Below are 22,837 nucleotides of genomic sequence, written 5' to 3'. Positions count from 1 at the left end.
AGGTAGAAGGGAGAGAACATATATTTAGTTGAGTTGTATTGACCCCTGCAGGTAGAAGGGAGAGAACATATTATATTATAGTAGTTGAGTTGTGTTGACCCCTACAGGTACAAGGGAGAGAACATATTATATTTAGTGAAGTTGTATTGACCCCTACAGGTAGAAGGGAGAGAACATATTATATTTAGTTGAGTTGTATTGACCCTTACAGGTGGAAGGGAGAGAACATATTATATTGAGTTGAGTTGTATTGACCCCTGCAGGTAGAAGGGAGAGAACATATTATATTATAGTAGTTGAGTTGTGTTGACCCCTACAGGTAGAAGGGAGAGAACATATATTTAGTTGAGTTGTATTGACCCCGACAGGTGGAGGGGAGAGAACATATTATATTATATTTAGTTGAGTTGTATTGACCCCGACAGGTGGAGGGGAGAGAACATATTATATTATATTTAGTTGAGTTGTATTGACCCCTACAGGTAGAAGGGAGAACATATTATATTGAGTTGAGTTGTGTTGATCCCTACAGGTGGAACGGAGAGAACATATTATATTATATTTAGTTGAATTGTATTGACCCCTAAACGTGGAAGGGAGAGATCATTATATTTAGTTGAGTTGTATTGACCCCTACAGGTACAAGGGAGAGAACATATTATATTTAGTTGAGTTGTATTGACCCCTACAGGTGGAAGGGAGAGAACATAATATTTAGTTGAGTTGTATTGACCCCTACAGGTGGAAGGTAGAGAACATATTATATTTAATTGAGTTGTATTGACCTCTACAGGTGGAAGGGAGAGAACATATTATATTGAGTTGAGTTGTAGTGACCCCTACAGGTAGAAGGGAGACAACATATTATATTATAATTAGTTGAGTTGTGTTGACCCCTACAGGTAGAAGGGAGAGAACATATTATATTTAGTTGAGTTGTATTGACCCCTACAGGTAGAAGGGAGAGAACATATTATATTATAGTAGTTGAGTTGTATTAACCCCTACAGGTAGAAGGGAGAGAACATATTATATTGAGTTGAGTTGTGTTGACCCCTACAGGTAGAAGGGAGAGAACATATTATATTATAGTAGTTGAGTTGTGTTGACCCCTACAGGTAGAAGGGAGAGAACATATTATATTATATTTAGTTGAGTTGTGTTTACCCCTACAGGTGGAAGGGAGAGATTATATTATATTTAGTTGACTTGTATTAACCCCTACAGGTAGAAGGGAGAGAACATATTATATTGAGTTGAGTTGTACTGACCCCTACAAGTAGAAGGGAGAGAACATATTATATTATATTAGTTGAGTTGTGTTGTGTTGACCCCTACAGGTAGAAGGGAGAGAACATATTATATTATAGTAGTTGAGTTGTGTTGACCCCTACAGGTAGAAGGGAGAGAATATATTATATTATATTTAGTTGAGTTGTATTGACCCCTACAGGTAGAAGGGAGAGAACATATTATATTATATTTAGTTGAGTTGTATTGACCCTTACAGGTGGAAGGGAGAGAACATTATATTTAGTTGAGTTGTATTGACCCCTACAGGTGGAAGGGAGAGAACATATTATATTATATTTAGTTGAGTTGTATTGACCCCTACAGGTGGAAGGGAGAGAACATATTATATTTAATTGAGTTTTATTGACCCCTACAGGTAGAAGGGAGAGAACATATTATATTATATTTAGTTGAGTTGTATTGACCCCTACAGGTAGAAGGGAGAGAACATATTATATTTAGTTGAGTTGTGTTGACCCCTACAGGTAGAAGGGAGAGAACATTTTATATTATATTTAGTTGAGTTGTATTGACCCCTACAGGTACAAGGGAGAGAACATATTATATTTAGTGAAGTTGTATTGACCCCTACAGGTAGAAGGGAGAGAACATATTATATTTAGTTGAGTTGTATTGACCCCTACAGGTGGAAGGGAGAGAACATATTATATTGAGTTGAGTTGTATTGACCCCTGCAGGTAGAAGGGAGAGAACATATTATATTATAGTAGTTGAGTTGTGTTGACCCCTACAGGTAGAAGGGAGAGAACATATTATATTTAGTTGAGTTGTATTGACCCCGACAGGTGGAGGGGAGAGAACATATTATATTATATTTAGTTGAGTTGTATTGACCCCGACAGGTGGAGGGGAGAGAACATATTATATTATATTTAGTTGAGTTGTATTGACCCCTACAGGTAGAAGGGAGAACATATTATATTGAGTTGAGTTGTGTTGACCCCTACAGGTGGAACGGAGAGAACATATCATATTATATTTAGTTGAATTGTATTGACCCCTAAACGTGGAAGGGAGAGATCATTATATTTAGTTGAGTTGTATTGACCACTACAGGTACAAGGGAGAGAAGATATTATATTTAGTTGAGTTGTATTGACCCCTACAGGTGGAAGGGAGAGAACATTATATTTAGTGGAGTTGTATTGACCCCTACAGGTAGAAGGGAGAGAACATATTATATTTAGTTGAGTTGTATTGACCCCTACAGTTGGAAGGGCGAGAAAATATCACATTATATTGGTTGAGTTGTATTGACCCCTACAGGTGGAATGGAGAGATCATATTATATTGAGTTGAGTTGTATTGACCCCTACAGGTGGAAGGGAGAGAACATATTATATTATATTAGCTGAGTTGTATTGACTCCTACAGGTGGAAGGGAGAGAACATATTATATTATATTATATTTAGTTGAGTTGTATTGACCCATACAGGTGGAAGTTAGAGAAAATATTATGTTTAGTTGAGTTGTATTGACCCCTACAGGTGGAAGGTAGAGAACATATTATATTTAGTTGAGTTGTATTGACCTCTACAGGTGGAAGGGAGAGAACATATTATGTTGAGTTGTAGTGACCCCTACAGGTAGAAGGGAGACAACATATTATATTATAATTAGTTGAGTTGTATTTACCCCTACAGGTAGAAGGGAGAAAACATATTATATTTAGTTCATTGGTATTGACTCCTACAGGTAGAAGGGAGAGAACATATTATATTATATTTAGTTGAGTTGTATTGACTCCTACAGGTAGAAGGGAGAGAACATATTATATTTAGTTGAGTAGTATTGACCCCTACAGGTGGAAGGGAGAGAACATATTATATTATATTTAGCTGAGTTGTATTGACCCCTACAGGTGGAAGGGAGAGAACATAATATATTATATTTAGTTGTATTGACCTCTACAGGTGGAAGGGAGAGAACATATTATATTTAGTTGAGTTGTGTTGACCCCTACAGGTAGAAGGGAGAGAACATTTTATATTATATTTAGTTGAGTTGTATTGACCCATACAGGTACAAGGGAGAGAACATATTATATTTAGTGAAGTTGTATTGACCCCTACAGGTAGAAGGGAGAGAACACATTATATTTAGTTGAGTTGTACTGACCCCTACAGGTAGAAGGGAGAGAACATATTATATTTACTTGAGTTGTATTGACCCCTACAGTTGGAAGGGCGAGAAAATATCATATTATATTAGTTGAGTTGTATTGACCCCTACAGGTGGAAGGGAGAGAACATATTATAATATATTAGTTTGAGTTGTATTGACTCCTACAGGTGGAAGGGAGAGAACATATTATATTATATTTGTTGAGTTGTTATGACCCTACAGGTAGAAGGGAGAGAACATTTTATATTATATTTAGTTGAGTTGTATTGACCTCTACAGGTGGAGGGGAGAGAACATATATTATATTTAGTTGAGTTGTATTGACCCTTACAGGTAGAAGGGAGAGAACATATTATATTTACTTGAGTTGTATTGACCCCTACAGGTAGAAGGGAGAGAACATATTATATTTACTTGAGTTGTATTGACCCCTACAGTTGGAAGGGCGAGAAAATATCATATTATATTAGTTGAGTTGTATTGACCCCTACAGGTGGAAGGGAGAGAACATATTATAATATATTAGTTTGAGTTGTATTGACTCCTACAGGTGGAAGGGAGAGAACATATTATATTATATTTGTTGAGTTGTATTGACCCTACAGGTAGAAGGGAGAGAACATTTTATATTATATTTAGTTGAGTTGTATTGACCCCTACAGGTACAAGGGAGAGAACATATTATATTTAGTGAAGTTGTATTGACCCCTACAGGTAGAAGGGAGAGAACATATTATATTTAGTTGAGTTGTATTGACCCCTACAGGTGGAAGGGAGAGAACATATTATATTGAGTTGAGTTGTATTGACCCCTGCAGGTAGAAGGGAGAGAACATATTATATTATAGTAGTTGAGTTGTGTTGACCCCTACAGGTAGAAGGGAGAGAACATATTATATTTAGTTGAGTTGTATTGACCCCGACAGGTGGAGGGGAGAGAACATATTATATTATATTTAGTTGAGTTGTATTGACCCCGACAGGTGGAGGGGAGAGAACATATTATATTATATTTAGTTGAGTTGTATTGACCCCTACAGGTAGAAGGGAGAACATATTATATTGAGTTGAGTTGTGTTGACCCCTACAGGTGGAACGGAGAGAACATATTATATTATATTTAGTTGAATTGTATTGACCCCTAAACGTGGAAGGGAGAGATCATTATATTTAGTTGAGTTGTATTGACCCCTACAGGTACAAGGGAGAGAACATATTATATTTAGTTGAGTTGTATTGACCCCTACAGGTGGAAGGGAGAGAACATTATATTTAGTGGAGTTGTATTGACCCCTACAGGTAGAAGGGAGAGAACATATTATAATTAGTTGAGTTGTATTGACCCCTACAGTTGGAAGGGCGAGAAAATATCACATTATATTGGTTGAGTTGTATTGACCCCTACAGGTGGAATGGAGAGATCATATTATATTGAGTTGAGTTGTATTGACCCCTACAGGTGGAAGGGAGAGAACATATTATATTATATTAGCTGAGTTGTATTGACTCCTACAGGTGGAAGGGAGAGAACATATTATATTATATTTAGTTGAGTTGTATTGACCCCTACAGGTGGAAGGGAGAGAAAATATTATGTTTAGTTGAGTTGTATTGACCCCTACAGGGGGAAGGTAGAGAACATATTATATTTAGTTGAGTTGTATTGACCTCTACAGGTGGAAGGGAGAGAACATATTATATTGAGTTGAGTTGTAGTGACCCCTACAGGTAGAAGGGAGACAACATATTATATTATAATTAGTTGAGTTGTATTTACCCCTACAGGTAGAAGGGAGAAAACATATTATATTTAGTTCATTGGTATTGACTCCTACAGGTAGAAGGGAGAGAACATATTATATTATATTTAGTTGAGTTGTATTGACTCCTACAGGTGGAAGGGAGAGAACATATTATATTATATTTAGTTGTATTGACCTCTACAGGTGGAAGGGAGAGAACATATTATATTTAGTTGAGTAGTATTGACCCCTACAGGTGGAAGGGAGAGAACATATTATATTATATTTAGCTGAGTTGTATTGACCCCTACAGGTGGAAGGGAGAGAACATATTATATTATATTTAGTTGTATTGACCTCTACAGGTGGAAGGGAGAGAACATATTATATTTAGTTGAGTTGTGTTGACCCCTACAGGTAGAAGGGAGAGAACATTTTATATTATATTTAGTTGAGTTGTATTGACCCCTACAGGTACAAGGGAGAGAACATATTATATTTAGTGAAGTTGTATTGACCCCTACAGGTAGAAGGGAGAGAACATATTATATTTAGTTGAGTTGTATTGACCTCTACAGGTAGAAGGGAGAGAACATATTATATTTAGTTGAGTTGTATTGACCCCTACAGGTGGAAGGGAGAGAACATTATATTTAGTGGAGTTGTATTGATCCCTACAGGTAGAAGGGAGAGAACACATTATATTTAGTTGAGTTGTATTGACCCCTACAGGTAGAAGTGAGAGAACATATTATATTTACTTGAGTTGTATTGACCCCTACAGTTGGAAGGGCGAGAAAATATCATATTATATTAGTTGAGTTGTATTGACCCATACAGGTGGAAGGGAGAGAACATATTATAATATATTAGTTTGAGTTGTATTGACTCCTACAGGTGGAAGGGAGAGAACATATTATATTATATTTGTTGAGTTGTATTGACTCTACAGGTAGAAGGGAGAGAACATTTTATATTATATTTAGTTGAGTTGTATTGACCTCTACAGGTGGAAGGGAGAGAACATATATTATATTTAGTTGAGTTGTATTGACCCCTACAGGTAGAAGGGAGAGAACATATTATATTTACTTGAGTTGTATTGACCCCTACAGGTAGAAGGGAGAGAACATATTATATTTACTTGAGTTGTATTGACCCCTACAGTTGGAAGGGCGAGAAAATATCATATTATATTAGTTGAGTTGTATTGACCCCTACAGGTGGAAGGGAGAGAACATTATATTTAGTGGAGTTGTATTGACCCCTACAGGTAGAAGGGAGAGAACATATTATATTTAGTTGAGTTGTATTGACCCCTACAGGTGGAATGGAGAGATCATATTATATTGAGTTAAGTTGTATTGACCCCTACAGGTGGAAGGGAGAGAACATATTATATTATATTAGCTGAGTTGTATTGACTCCTACAGGTGGAAGGGAGAGAACATATTATATTTAGTTGAGTTGTATTGACCCCTACAGGTGGAAGGGAGAGAAAATATAATGTTTAGTTGAGTTGTATTGACCTCTACAGGTGGAAGGTAGAGAACATATTATATTTAGTTGAGTTGTATTGAACCCTACAGGTAGAAGGGAGACAACATATTATATTATAATTAGTTGAGTTGTATTTACCCCTACAGGTAGAAGGGAGAGAACATATTATATTTAGTTCAGTGGTATTGACTCCTACAGGTAGAAGGGAGAGAACATATTATATTATATTTAGTTGAGTTGTATTGACTCCTACAGGTAGAAGGGAGAGAACATATTATATTTAGTTGAGTAGTATTGACCCCTACAGGTGGAAGGGAGAGAACATATTATATTATATTTAGCTGAGTTGTATTGACCCCTACAGGTGGAAGGGAGAGAACATATTATATTATATTTAGTTGTATTGACCTCTACAGGTGGAAGGGAGAGAACATATTATATTATATTTAGTTTTGTTGTATTGACCCCTACAGGTAGAAGGGAGAGAACATATTATATTTAGTTGAGTTGTATTGACCTCTACAGGTAGAAGGGAGAGAACATATTATATTTAGTTGAGTTGTATTGACCCCTACAGGTGGAAGGGAGAGAACATTATATTTAGTGGAGTTGTATTGATCCCTACAGGTAGAAGGGAGAGAACACATTATATTTAGTTGAGTTGTATTGACCCCTACAGGTAGAAGTGAGAGAACATATTATATTTACTTGAGTTGTATTGACCCCTACAGTTGGAAGGGCGAGAAAATATCATATTATATTAGTTGAGTTGTATTGACCCATACAGGTGGAAGGGAGAGAACATATTATAATATATTAGTTTGAGTTGTATTGACTCCTACAGGTGGAAGGGAGAGAACATATTATATTATATTTGTTGAGTTGTATTGACTCTACAGGTAGAAGGGAGAGAACATTTTATATTATATTTAGTTGAGTTGTATTGACCTCTACAGGTGGAAGGGAGAGAACATATATTATATTTAGTTGAGTTGTATTGACCCCTACAGGTAGAAGGGAGAGAACATATTATATTTACTTGAGTTGTATTGACCCCTACAGGTAGAAGGGAGAGAACATATTATATTTACTTGAGTTGTATTGACCCCTACAGTTGGAAGGGCGAGAAAATATCATATTATATTAGTTGAGTTGTATTGACCCCTACAGGTGGAAGGGAGAGAACATATTATATTATATTTGTTGAGTTGTATTGACCCTACAGGTAGAAGGGAGAGAACATTTTATATTATCTTTAGTTGAGTTGTATTGACCCCTACAGTTACAAGGGAGAGAACATATTATATTTAGTGAAGTTGTATTGACCCCTACAGGTAGAAGGGAGAGAACATATTATATTTAGTTGAGTTGTATTGACCCCTACAGGTGGAAGGGAGAGAACATATTATATTGAGTTGAGTTGTATTGACCCCTGCAGGTAGAAGGGAGAGAACATATTATATTATAGTAGTTGAGTTGTGTTGACCCCTACAGGTAGAAGGGAGAGAACATATTATATTTAGTTGAGTTGTATTGACCCCGACAGGTGGAGGGGAGAGAACATATTATATTATATTTAGTTGAGTTGTATTGACCCCGACAGGTGGAGGGGAGAGAACATATTATATTATATTTAGTTGAGTTGTATTGACCCCTACAGGTAGAAGGGAGAACATATTATATTGAGTTGATTTGTGTTGACCCCTACAGGTGGAACGGAGAGAACATATTATATTATATTTAGTTGAATTGTATTGACCCCTAAATGTGGAAGGGAGAGATCATTATATTTAGTTGAGTTGTATTGACCCCTACAGGTACAAGGGAGAGAACATATTATATTTAGTTGAGTTGTATTGACCCCTACAGGTGGAAGGGAGAGAACATTATATTTAGTGGAGTTGTATTGACCCCTACAGGTAGAAGGGAGAGAACATATTATATTTAGTTGAGTTGTATTGACCCCTACAGGTGGAATGGAGAGATCATATTATATTGAGTTAAGTTGTATTGACCCCTACAGGTGGAAGGGAGAGAACATATTATATTATATTAGCTGAGTTGTAATGACTCCTACAGGTGGAAGGGAGAGAACATATTATATTTAGTTGAGTTGTATTGACCCCTACAGGTGGAAGGGAGAGAAAATATAATGTTTAGTTGAGTTGTATTGACCTCTACAGGTGGAAGGTAGAGAACATATTATATTTAGTTGAGTTGTATTGAACCCTACAGGTAGAAGGGAGACAACATATTATATTATAATTAGTTGAGTTGTATTTACCCCTACAGGTAGAAGGGAGAGAACATATTATATTTAGTTCAGTGGTATTGACTCCTACAGGTAGAAGGGAGAGAACATATTATATTATATTTAGTTGAGTTGTATTGACTCCTACAGGTAGAAGGGAGAGAACATATTATATTTAGTTGAGTAGTATTGACCCCTACAGGTGGAAGGGAGAGAACATATTATATTATATTTAGCTGAGTTGTATTGACCCCTACAGGTGGAAGGGAGAGAACATATTATATTATATTTAGTTGTATTGACCTCTACAGGTGGAAGGGAGAGAACATATTATATTATATTTAGTTTTGTTGTATTGACCCCTACAGGTGGAAGGGAGAGAACATGTTATATTATATTTAGTTGAGTTGTATTGACCCCTACAGGTACAAGGGAGAGAACATATTATATTTAGTGAAGTTGTATTGACCCCTACAGGTAGAAGGGAGAGAACATAATATTTAGTTGAGTTGTATTGACCCCTACAGGTGGAAGGGAGAGAACATTATATTTAGTGGAGTTGTATTGATCCCTACAGGTAGAAGGGAGAGAACACATTATATTTAGTTGAGTTGTATTGACCCCTACAGGTAGAAGGGAGAGAACATATTATATTTACTTGAGTTGTATTGACCCCTACAGTTGGAAGGGAGAGAAAATATCATATTATATTAGTTGAGATGTATTGACCCCTACAGGTGGAAGGGAGAGAACATATTATAATATATTAGTTTGAGTTGTATTGACTCCTACAGGTGGAAGGGAGAGAACATATTATATTATATTTGTTGAGTTGTATTGACCCTACAGGTAGAAAGAAGAGAACATATTATATTATATTTTATTTAGTTGAGTTGTATTGACCTCTACAGGTGGAGGGGAGAGAACATATATTATATTTAGTTGAGTTGTATTGACCCCTACAGGTGGAAGGGAGAGAACATTATATTTAGTGGAGTTGTATTGATCCCTACAGGTAGAAGGGAGAGAACACATTATATTTAGTTGAGTTGTATTGACCCCTACAGGTCGAAGGGAGAGAACATATTACATTTACTTGAGTTGTATTGACCCCTACAGTTGGAAGGGCGAGAAAATATCATATTATATTAGTTGAGTTGTATTGACCCCTACAGGTAGAAAGAAGAGAACATATTATATTATATTATATTTAGTTGAGTTGTATTGACCTCTACAGGTGGAGGGGAGAGAACATATATTATATTTAGTTGAGTTGTATTGACCCCTACAGGTAGAAGGGAGAGAACATATTATATTTAGTTGAGTTGTATTGACCCCTACAGGTAGAGGGGAGAGAATATATTATATTATATTTAGTGGAGTTGTGTTGACCCCTACAGGTAGAAGGGAGAGAACATATTATATTTAGTGAAGTTGCATTGACCCCTTCAGGTGGAAGGGAGAGAACATATTATATTATATTTAGTTGAGTTGTATTGACCACTACAGGTGGAAGGGAGAGAACATATTATATTTAGTTCAGTGGTATTGACTCCTACAGGTAGAAGGGAGAGAACATATTATATTATATTTAGTTGAGTTGTATTGACTCCTACAGGTAGAAGGGAGAGAACATATTATATTTAGTTGAGTAGTATTGACCCCTACAGGTGGAAGGGAGAGAACATATTATATTATATTTAGCTGAGTTGTATTGACCCCTACAGGTGGAAGGGAGAGAACATATTATATTATATTTAGTTGTATTGACCTCTACAGGTGGAAGGGAGAGAACATATTATATTATATTTAGTTTTGTTTTATTGACCCCTACAGGTGGAAGGGAGAGAACATGTTATATTATATTTAGTTGAGTTGTATTGACCCCTACAGGTACAAGGGAGAGAACATATTATATTTAGTGAAGTTGTATTGACCCCTACAGGTAGAAGGGAGAGAACATATTATATTTAGTTGAGTTGTATTGACCCCTACAGGTGGAAGGGAGAGAACATTATATTTAGTGGAGTTGTATTGATCCCTACAGGTAGAAGGGAGAGAACACATTATATTTAGTTGAGTTGTATTGACCCCTACAGGTAGAAGGGAGAGAACATATTATATTTACTTGAGTTGTATTGACCCCTACAGTTGGAAGGGCGAGAAAATATCATATTATATTAGTTGAGATGTATTGACCCCTACAGGTGGAAGGGAGAGAACATATTATAATATATTCGTTTGAGTTGTATTGACTCCTACAGGTGGAAGGGAGAGAACATATTATATTATATTTGTTGAGTTGTATTGACCCTACAGGTAGAAAGAAGAGAACATATTATATTATATTTTATTTAGTTGAGTTGTATTGACCTCTACAGGTGGAGGGGAGAGAACATATATTATATTTAGTTGAGTTGTATTGACCCCTACAGGTGGAAGGGAGAGAACATTATATTAAGTGGAGTTGTATTGATCCCTACAGGTAGAAGGGAGAGAACACATTATATTTAGTTGAGTTGTATTCACCCCTACAGGTCGAAGGGAGAGAACATATTACATTTACTTGAGTTGTATTGACCCCTACAGTTGGAAGGGCGAGAAAATATCATATTATATTAGTTGAGTTGTATTGACCCCTACAGGTAGAAAGAAGAGAACATATTATATTATATTATATTTAGTTGAGTTGTATTGACCTCTACAGGTGGAGGGGAGAGAACATATATTATATTTAGTTGAGTTGTATTGACCAACACAGGTAGAAGGGAGAGAACATATTATATTTAGTTGAGTTGTATTGACCCCTACAGGTAGAGGGGAGAGAATATATTATATTATATTTAGTGGAGTTGTGTTGACCCCTACAGGTAGAAGGGAGAGAACATATTATATTTAGTGAAGTTGCATTGACCCCTTCCGGTGGAAGGGAGAGAACATATTATATTATATTTAGTTGAGTTGTATTGACCACTACAGGTGGAAGGGAGAGAACATATTATATTGAGTTGAGTTGTATTGACCCTTGCAGGTAGAAGGGAGAGAACATATTATATTATAGTAGTTGAGTTGTGTTGACCCCTACAGGTAGAAGGGAGAGAACATATTATATTTAGTTGAGTTGTATTGACCCCGACAGGTGGAGGGGAGAGAACATATTATATTATATTTAGTTGAGTTGTATTGACCCCGACAGGTGGAGGGGAGAGAACATATTATATTATATTTAGTTGAGTTGTATTGACCCCTACAGGTAGAAGGGAGAACATATTATATTGAGTTGAGTTGTGTTGACCCCTACAGGTGGAACGGAGAGAACATATTATCTTATATTTAGTTGAAATGTATTGACCCCTAAACGTGGAAGGGAGAGATCATTATATTTAGTTGAGTTGTATTGACCCCTACAGGTACAAGGGAGAGAACATATTATATTTAGTTGAGTTGTATTGACCCCTACAGGTGGAAGGGAGAGAACATTATATTTAGTGGAGTTGTATTGACCCCTACAGGTGGAAGGGAGAGAGCATATTATACTATATTAGCTGAGTTGTATTGACTCCTACATTTGGAAGGGAGAGAACATATTATATTATATTTAGTTCAGTTGTATTGACCCCTACAGGTGGAAGGGAGAGAAAATATTATGTTTAGTTGAGTTGTATTGACCCCTACAGGTGGAAGGTGGAGAACATATTATATTTAGTTGAGTTGTATTGACCTCTTCAGGTGGAAGGGAGAGAACATATTATATTATATTTAGCTGAGTTGTATTGACCCCTACAGGTGGAAGGGAGAGAACATATTATATTATATTTAGAAGTATTGACCCCTACAGGTGGAAGGGAGAGAACATATATTATATTTAGTTGAGTTGTATTGACCCCTACAGGTAGAAGGGAGAGAACATATTATATTTAGTGAAGTTGCATTGACCCCTTCAGGTGGAAGGGAGAGAACATATTATATTATATTTAGTTGAGTTGTATTGACCACTACAGGTGGAAGGGAGAGAACATATTATATTGAGTTGAGTTGTATTGACCCCTGCAGGTAGAAGGGAGAGAACATATTATATTATAGTAGTTGAGTTGTGTTGACCCCTACAGGTAGAAGGGAGAGAACATATTATATTTAGTTGAGTTGTATTGACCCCTACAGGTGGAAGGGAGAGAACATTATATTTAGTGGAGTTGTATTGACCCCTACAGGTGGAAGGGAGAGAGCATATTATACTATATTAGCTGAGTTGTATTGACTCCTACATTTGGAAGGGAGAGAACATATTATATTATATTTAGTTCAGTTGTATTGACCCCTACAGGTGGAAGGGAGAGAAAATATTATGTTTAGTTGAGTTGTATTGACCCCTACAGGTGGAAGGTGGAGAACATATTATATTTAGTTGAGTTGTATTGACCTCTTCAGGTGGAAGGGAGAGAACATATTATATTATATTTAGCTGAGTTGTATTGACCCCTACAGGTGGAAGGGAGAGAACATATTATATTATATTTAGAAGTATTGACCCCTACAGGTGGAAGGGAGAGAACATATATTATATTTAGTTGAGTTGTATTGACCCCTACAGGTAGAAGGGAGAGAACATATTATATTTAGTGAAGTTGCATTGACCCCTTCAGGTGGAAGGGAGAGAACATATTATATTATATTTAGTTGAGTTGTATTGACCACTACAGGTGGAAGGGAGAGAACATATTATATTGAGTTGAGTTGTATTGACCCCTGCAGGTAGAAGGGAGAGAACATATTATATTATAGTAGTTGAGTTGTGTTGACCCCTACAGGTAGAAGGGAGAGAACATATTATATTTAGTTGAGTTGTATTGACCCCGACAGGTGGAGGGGAGAGAACATATTATATTATATTTAGTTGAGTTGTATTGACCCCTACAGGTAGAAGGGAGAACATATTATATTGAGTTGAGTTGTGTTGACCCCTACAGGTGGAACGGAGAGAACATATTATATTATATTTAGTTTTGTTGTATTGACCCCTACAGGTGGAAGGGAGAGAACATGTTATATTATATTTAGCTGAGTTGTATTGACCCCTACAGGTGGAAGGGAGAGAACATATTATATTTAGTTGAGTTGTATTGATCCCTACAGGTGGAAGGGAGAGAACATATTATATTAGATTTAGTTTTGTTGTATTGACCCCTACAGGTGGAAGGGAGAGAACATATTATATTATATTTAGCTGAGTTGTATTGACCCCTACAGGTGGAAGGGAGAGAACATATTATATTTAGTTGAGTTGTATTGATCCCTACAGGTGGAAGGGAGAGAACATATTATATTATATTTAGTTTTGTTGTATTGACCCCTACAGGTAGAAGGGAGAGAACATATTATATTATATTTAGTTGAGTTGTATTGACCCCTACAGGTGGAAGGGAGAGAACATATTATATAATATTTAGTTGTATTGACCTCTACAGGTGGAAGGGAGAGATCATATTATTTTATATTTAGTTGAGTTGTATTAACCCCAACAGGTGGAAGGGAGAGAACATATTATATTATATTTAGTTGAGTTGTATTGACCCCTACAGGTGGAAGGGAGAGAACATATTATATTATATTGAGTTGAGTTGTATTGACCCCTACAGGTGGAAGGGAGAGAACATATTATATTATATTAGTTTGAGTTGTATTGACTCCTACAGGTGGAAGGGAGAGAACATGTTATATTATATTTGTTGAGTTGTATTGACCCCTACAGGTAGAAGGAAGAGAACATATTATATTATATTATATTTAGTTGAGTTGTATTGACCTCTACAGGTAGAAGGGAGAGAACATATTATATTTAGTTGAGTTGTATTGACCCCTACAGGTAGAAGGGAGAGAATATATTATATTTTATTTAGTGGAGTTGTATTGACCCCTACAGGTAGAAGGGAGAGAACATATTATATTTAGTGAAGTTGCATTGACCCCTTCAGGTGGAAGGGAGAGAACATATTATATTATATTTAGTTGATTTGTATTGACCCCTACAGGTGGAAGGGAGAGAACATATTATAATATATTAGTTTGAGTTGTATTGACTCCTACAGGTGGAAGGGAGAGAACATATTATATTATATTTGTTGAGTTGTATTGACCCCTACACGTAGAAAGAAGAGAACATATTATATTATATTATATTTAGTTGAGTTGTATTGACCTCTACAGGTGGAGGGGAGAGAATATATATTATATTTAGTTGAGTTGTATTGACCCCTACAGGTAGAAGGGAGAGAACATATTATATTTACTTGAGTTGTATTGACCCCTACAGTTGGAAGGGCGAGAAAATATCATATTATATTAGTTGAGTTGTATTGACCCCTACAGGTAGAAAGAAGAGAACATATTATATTATATTATATTTAGTTGAGTTGTATTGACCTCTACAGGTGGAGGGGAGAGAACATATATTATTTTTAGTTGAGTTGTATTGACCCCTACAGGTAGAAGGGAGAGAACATATTATATTTAGTTGAGTTGTATTGACCCCTACAGGTAGAAGGGAGAGAATATATTATATTATATTTAGTGGAGTTGTATTGACCCCTACAGGTAGAAGGGAGAGAACATATTATATTTAGTGAAGTTGCATTGACCCCTTCAGGTGGAAGGGAGAGAACATATTATATTATATTTAGTTGAGTTGTATTGACCACTACAGGTGGAAGGGAGAGAACATATTATATTGAGTTGAGTTGAGTTGTATTGACCCCTACAGGTGGAAGGGAGAGAACATATTATATTATATTGAGTTGAGTTGTATTGACCCCTACAGGTGGAAGGGAGAGAACATATTATATTATATTGAGTTGAGTTGTATTGACCCCTACAGGTGGAAGGGAGAGAACATATTATATTATATTAGTTTGAGTTGTATTGACTCCTACAGGTGGAAGGGAGAGAACATGTTATATTATATTTGTTGAGTTGTATTGACCCCTACAGGTAGAAGGAAGAGAACATATTATATTATATTATATTTAGTTGAGTTGTATTGACCTCTACAGGTAGAAGGGAGAGAACATATTATATTTAGTTGAGTTGTATTGACCCCTACAGGTAGAAGGGAGAGAATATATTATATTTTATTTAGTGGAGTTGTATTGACCCCTACAGGTAGAAGGGAGAGAACATATTATATTTAGTGAAGTTGCATTGACCCCTTCAGGTGGAAGGGAGAGAACATATTATATTATATTTAGTTGATTTGTATTGACCCCTACAGGTGGAAGGGAGAGAACATATTATAATATATTAGTTTGAGTTGTATTGACTCCTACAGGTGGAAGGGAGAGAACATATTATATTATATTTGTTGAGTTGTATTGACCCCTACACGTAGAAAGAAGAGAACATATTATATTATATTATATTTAGTTGAGTTGTATTGACCTCTACAGGTGGAGGGGAGAGAACATATATTATATTTAGTTGAGTTGTATTGACCCCTACAGGTAGAAGGGAGAGAACATATTATATTTACTTGAGTTGTATTGACCCCTACAGTTGGAAGGGCGAGAAAATATCATATTATATTAGTTGAGTTGTATTGACCCCTACAGGTAGAAAGAAGAGAACATATTATATTATATTATATTTAGTTGAGTTGTATTGACCTCTACAGGTGGAGGGGAGAGAACATATATTATTTTTAGTTGAGTTGTATTGACCCCTACAGGTAGAAGGGAGAGAACATATTATATTTAGTTGAGTTGTATTGACCCCTACAGGTAGAAGGGAGAGAATATATTATATTATATTTAGTGGAGTTGTATTGACCCCTACAGGTAGAAGGGAGAGAACATATTATATTTAGTGAAGTTGCATTGACCCCTTCAGGTGGAAGGGAGAGAACATATTATATTATATTTAGTTGAGTTGTATTGACCACTACAGGTGGAAGGGAGAGAACATATTATATTGAGTTGAGTTGAGTTGTATTGACCCCTACAGGTGGAAGGGAGAGAACATATTATATTATATTGAGTTGAGTTGTATTGACCCCTACAGGTGGAAGGGAGAGAATATATTATATTATATTAGTTTGAGTTGTATTGACTCCTACAGGTGGAAGGGAGAGAACATGTTATATTATATTTGTTGAGTTGTATTGACCCCTACAGGTAGAAGGAAGAGAACATATTATATTATATTATATTTAGTTGAGTTGTATTGACCTCTACAGGTAGAAGGGAGAGAACATATTATATTTAGTTGAGTTGTATTGACCCCTACAGGTAGAAGGGAGAGAATATATTATATTTTATTTAGTGGAGTTGTATTGACCCCTACAGGTAGAAGGGAGAGAACATATTATATTTAGTGAAGTTGCATTGACCCCTTCAGGTGGAAGGGAGAGAACATATTATATTATATTTAGTTGATTTGTATTGACCCCTACAGGTGGAAGGGAGAGAACATATTATAATATATTAGTTTGAGTTGTATTGACTCCTACAGGTGGAAGGGAGAGAACATATTATATTATATTTGTTGAGTTGTATTGACCCCTACACGTAGAAAGAAGAGAACATATTATATTATATTATATTTAGTTGAGTTGTATTGACCTCTACAGGTGGAGGGGAGAGAACATATATTATATTTAGTTGAGTTGTATTGACCCCTACAGGTAGAAGGGAGAGAACATATTATATTTACTTGAGTTGTATTGACCCCTACAGTTGGAAGGGCGAGAAAATATCATATTATATTAGTTGAGTTGTATTGACCCCTACAGGTAGAAAGAAGAGAACATATTATATTATATTATATTTAGTTGAGTTGTATTGACCTCTACAGGTGGAATGGAGAGAACATATATTATTTTTAGTTGAGTTGTATTGACCCCTACAGGTAGAAGGGAGAGAACATATTATATTTAGTTGAGTTGTATTGACCCCTACAGGTAGAAGGGAGAGAATATATTATATTATATTTAGTGGAGTTGTATTGACCCCTACAGGTAGAAGGGAGAGAACATATTATATTTAGTGAAGTTGCATTGACCCCTTCAGGTGGAAGGGAGAGAACATATTATATTATATTTAGTTGAGTTGTATTGACCACTACAGGTGGAAGGGAGAGAACATATTATATTGAGTTGAGTTGTATTGACCCCTGCAGGTAGAAGTGAGAGAACATATTATATTATAGTAGTTGAGTTGTGTTGACCCCTACAGGTAGAAGGGAGAGAACATATTATATTTAGTTGAGTTGTATTGACCCCGACAGGTGGAGGGGAGAGAACATATTATATTATATTTAGTTGAGTTGTATTGACCCCGACAGGTGGAGGGGAGAGAACATATTATATTATATTTAGTTGAGTTGTATTGACCCCTACAGGTAGAAGGGAGAACATATTATATTGAGTTGAGTTGTGTTGACCCCTACAGGTGGAAGGGAGAGAACATATTATATTATATTTAGTTGAGTTGTATTGACCCCTAAACGTGGAAGGGAGAGATCATTATATTTAGTTGAGTTGTATTGACCCCTACAGGTACAAGGGAGAGAACATATTATATTTAGTTGAGTTGTATTGACCCCTACAGGTGGAAGGGAGAGAACATTATATTTAGTGGAGTTGTATTGACCCCTACAGGTAGAAGGGAGAGAACATATTATATTTAGTTGAGTTGTATTGACCCCTACAGTTGGAAGGGCGAGAAAATATCACATTATATTAGTTGAGTTGTATTGACCCCTACAGGTGGAATGGAGAGATCATATTATATTGAGTTGAGTTGTATTGACCCCTACAGGTGGAAGGGAGAGAACATATTATATTATATTAGCTGAGTTGTATTGACTCCTACAGGTGGAAGGGAGAGAACATAATATATTATATTTAGTTGAGTTGTATTGACCCCTACAGGTGGAAGGGAGAGAAAATATTATGTTTAGTTGAGTTGTATTGACCCCTACAGGTGGAAGGTAGAGAACATATTATATTTAGTTGAGTTGTATTGACCTCTACAGGTGGAAGGGAGAGAACATATTATATTATAATTAGTTGAGTTGTATTTACCCCTACAGGTAGAAGGGAGAGAACATATTATATTTAGTTCAGTGGTATTGACTCCTACAGGTAGAAGGGAGAGAACATATTATATTATATTTAGTTGAGTTCTATTGACTCCTACAGGTAGAAGGGAGAGAACATATTATATTTAGTTGAGTAGTATTGACCCCTACAGGTGGAAGGGAGAGAACATATTATATTATATTTAGTTGAGTTGTATTGACTCCTACAGTTGGAAGGGCGAGAAAATATCACATTATATTAGTTGAGTTGCATTGACCCCTACAGGTGGAATGGAGAGATCATATTATATTGAGTTGAGTTGTATTGACCCCTACAGGTGGAAGGGAGAGAACATATTATATTATATTAGCTGAGTTGTATTGACTCCTACAGGTGGAAGGGAGAGAACATATTATATTATATTTAGTTGAGTTGTATTGACCCCTACAGGTGGAAGGGAGAGAAAATATTATGTTTAGTTGAGTTGTATTGACCCCTACAGGTGGAAGGTAGAGAACATATTATATTTAGTTGAGTTGTATTGACCTCTACAGGTAGAAGGGAGAGAACATATTATATTATAATTAGTTGAGTTGTATTGACCCCTACAGGTGGAAGGGAGAGAACATATTATATTATATTTAGTTGATTTGTATTGACCCCTACAGGTGGAAGGGAGAGAACATATTATAATATATTAGTTTGAGTTGTATTGACTCCTACAGGTGGAAGGGAGAGAACATATTATATTATATTTGTTGAGTTGTATTGACCCCTACACGTAGAAAGAAGAGAACATATTATATTATATTTAGTTGAGTTGTATTGACCTCTACAGGTAGAAGGGAGAGAACATATTATATTTAGTTGAGTTGTATTGACCCCTACAGGTGGAAGGGAGAGAAAATATTATGTTTAGTTGAGTTGTATTGACCCCTACAGGTGGAAGGTAGAGAACATATTATATTTAGTTGAGTTGTATTGACCTCTACAGGTGGAAGGGAGAGAACATATTATATTGAGTTGAGTTGTATTGACCCCTACAGGTGGAAGGGAGAGAACATATTATATTAGATTTAGTTTTGTTGTATTGACCCCTACAGGTAGAAGGGAGAGAACATATTATATTATATTTAGTTGAGTTGTATTGACCCCTACAGGTGGAAGGGAGAGAAATATTATATAATATTTAGTTGTATTGACCTCTACAGGTGGAAGGGAGAGATCATATTATTTTATATTTAGTTGAGTTGTATTAACCCCAACAGGTGGAAGGGAGAGAACATATTATATTATATTTAGTTGAGTTGTATTGACCCCTACAGGTGGAAGGGAGAGAACATATTATATTATATTGAGTTGAGTTGTATTGACCCCTACAGGTGGAAGGGAGAGAACATATTATATTATATTAGTTTGAGTTGTATTGACTCCTAGAGGTGGAAGGGAGAGAACATGTTATATTATATTTGTTGAGTTGTATTGACCCCTACAGGTAGAAGGAAGAGAACATATTATATTATATTATATTTAGTTGAGTTGTATTGACCTCTACAGGTAGAAGGGAGAGAACATATTATATTTAGTTGAGTTGTATTGACACCTACAGGTAGAAGGGAGAGAATATATTATATTTTATTTAGTGGAGTTGTATTGACCCCTACAGGTAGAAGGGAGAGAACATATTATATTTAGTGAAGTTGCATTGACCCCTTCAGGTGGAAGGGAGAGAACATATTATATTATATTTAGTTGATTTGTATTGACCCCTACAGGTGGAAGGGAGAGAACATATTATAATATATTAGTTTGAGTTGTATTGACTCCTACAGGTGGAAGGGAGAGAACATATTATATTATATTTGTTGAGTTGTATTGACCCCTACACGTAGAAAGAAGAGAACATATTATGTTATATTATATTTAGTTGAGTTGTATTGACCTCTACAGGTGGAGGGGAGAGAACATATATTATATTTAGTTGAGTTGTATTGACCCCTACAGGTAGAAGGGAGAGAACATATTATATTTACTTGAGTTGTATTGACCCCTACAGTTGGAAGGGCGAGAAAATATCATATTATATTAGTTGAGTTGTATTGACCCCTACAGGTAGAAAGAAGAGAACATATTATATTATATTATATTTAGTTGAGTTGTATTGACCTCTACAGGTGGAGGGGAGAGAACATATATTATTTTTAGTTGAGTTGTATTGACCCCTACAGGTAGAAGGGAGAGAACATATTATATTTAGTTGAGTTGTATTGACCCCTACAGGTAGAAGGGAGAGAATATATTATATTATATTTAGTGGAGTTGTATTGACCCCTACAGGTAGAAGGGAGAGAACATATTATATTTAGTGAAGTTGCATTGACCCCTTCAGGTGGAAGGGAGAGAACATATTATATTATATTTAGTTGAGTTGTATTGACCACTACAGGTGGAAGGGAGAGAACATATTATATTGAGTTGAGTTGTATTGACCCCTGCAGGTAGAAGTGAGAGAACATATTATATTATAGTAGTTGAGTTGTGTTGACCCCTACAGGTAGAAGGGAGAGAACATATTATATTTAGTTGAGTTGTATTGACCCCGACAGGTGGAGGGGAGAGAACATATTATATTATATTTAGTTGAGTTGTATTGACCCCGACAGGTGGAGGGGAGAGAACATATTATATTATATTTAGTTGAGTTGTATTGACGCCTACAGGTAGAAGGGAGAACATATTATATTGAGTTGAGTTGTGTTGACCCCTACAGGTGGAAGGGAGAGAACATATTATATTATATTTAGTTGAGTTGTATTGACCCCTAAACGTGGAAGGGAGAGATCATTATATTTAGTTGAGTTGTATTGACCCCTACAGGTACAAGGGAGAGAACATATTATATTTAGTTGAGTTGTATTGACCCCTACAGGTGGAAGGGAGAGAACATTATATTTAGTGGAGTTGTATTGACCCCTACAGGTAGAAGGGAGAGAACATATTATATTTAGTTGAGTTGTATTGACCCCTACAGTTGGAAGGGCGAGAAAATATCACATTATATTAGTTGAGTTGTATTGACCCCTACAGGTGGAATGGAGAGATCATATTATATTGAGTTGAGTTGTATTGTTCCCTACAGGTGGAAGGGAGAGAACATATTATATTATATTAGCTGAGTTGTATTGACTCCTACAGGTGGAAGGGAGAGAACATATTATATTATATTAGCTGAGTTGTATTGACTCCTACAGGTGGAAGGGAGAGAACATATTATATTATATTTAGTTGAGTTGTATTGACCCCTACAGGTGGAAGGGAGAGAAAATATTATGTTTAGTTGAGTTGTATTGACCCCTACAGGTGGAAGGTAGAGAACATATTATATTTAGTTGAGTTGTATTGACCTCTACAGGTAGAAGGGAGAGAACATATTATATTATATTTAGTTGAGTTGTATTGACCCCTACAGGTGGAAGGGAGAGAACATATTATATTTAGTTCAGTGGTATTGACTCCTACAGGTAGAAGGGAGAGAACATATTATATTATATTTAGTTGAGTTCTATTGACTCCTACAGGTAGAAGGGAGAGAACATATTATATTTAGTTGAGTAGTATTGACCCCTACAGGTGGAAGGGAGAGAACATATTATATTATATTTAGTTGAGTTGTATTGACTCCTACAGTTGGAAGGGCGAGAAAATATCACATTATATTAGTTGAGTTGCATTGACCCCTACAGGTGGAATGGAGAGATCATATTATATTGAGTTGAGTTGTATTGACCCCTACAGGTGGAAGGGAGAGAACATATTATATTATATTAGCTGAGTTG

This window comes from Salmo salar, chromosome 11, assembly GCF_965601325.2.
Source record: "Salmo salar chromosome 11, fSalSal1, whole genome shotgun sequence".
Lineage (NCBI taxonomy): Eukaryota > Metazoa > Chordata > Actinopteri > Salmoniformes > Salmonidae > Salmo > Salmo salar.
This window is presented reverse-complemented; position numbering follows the sequence as displayed.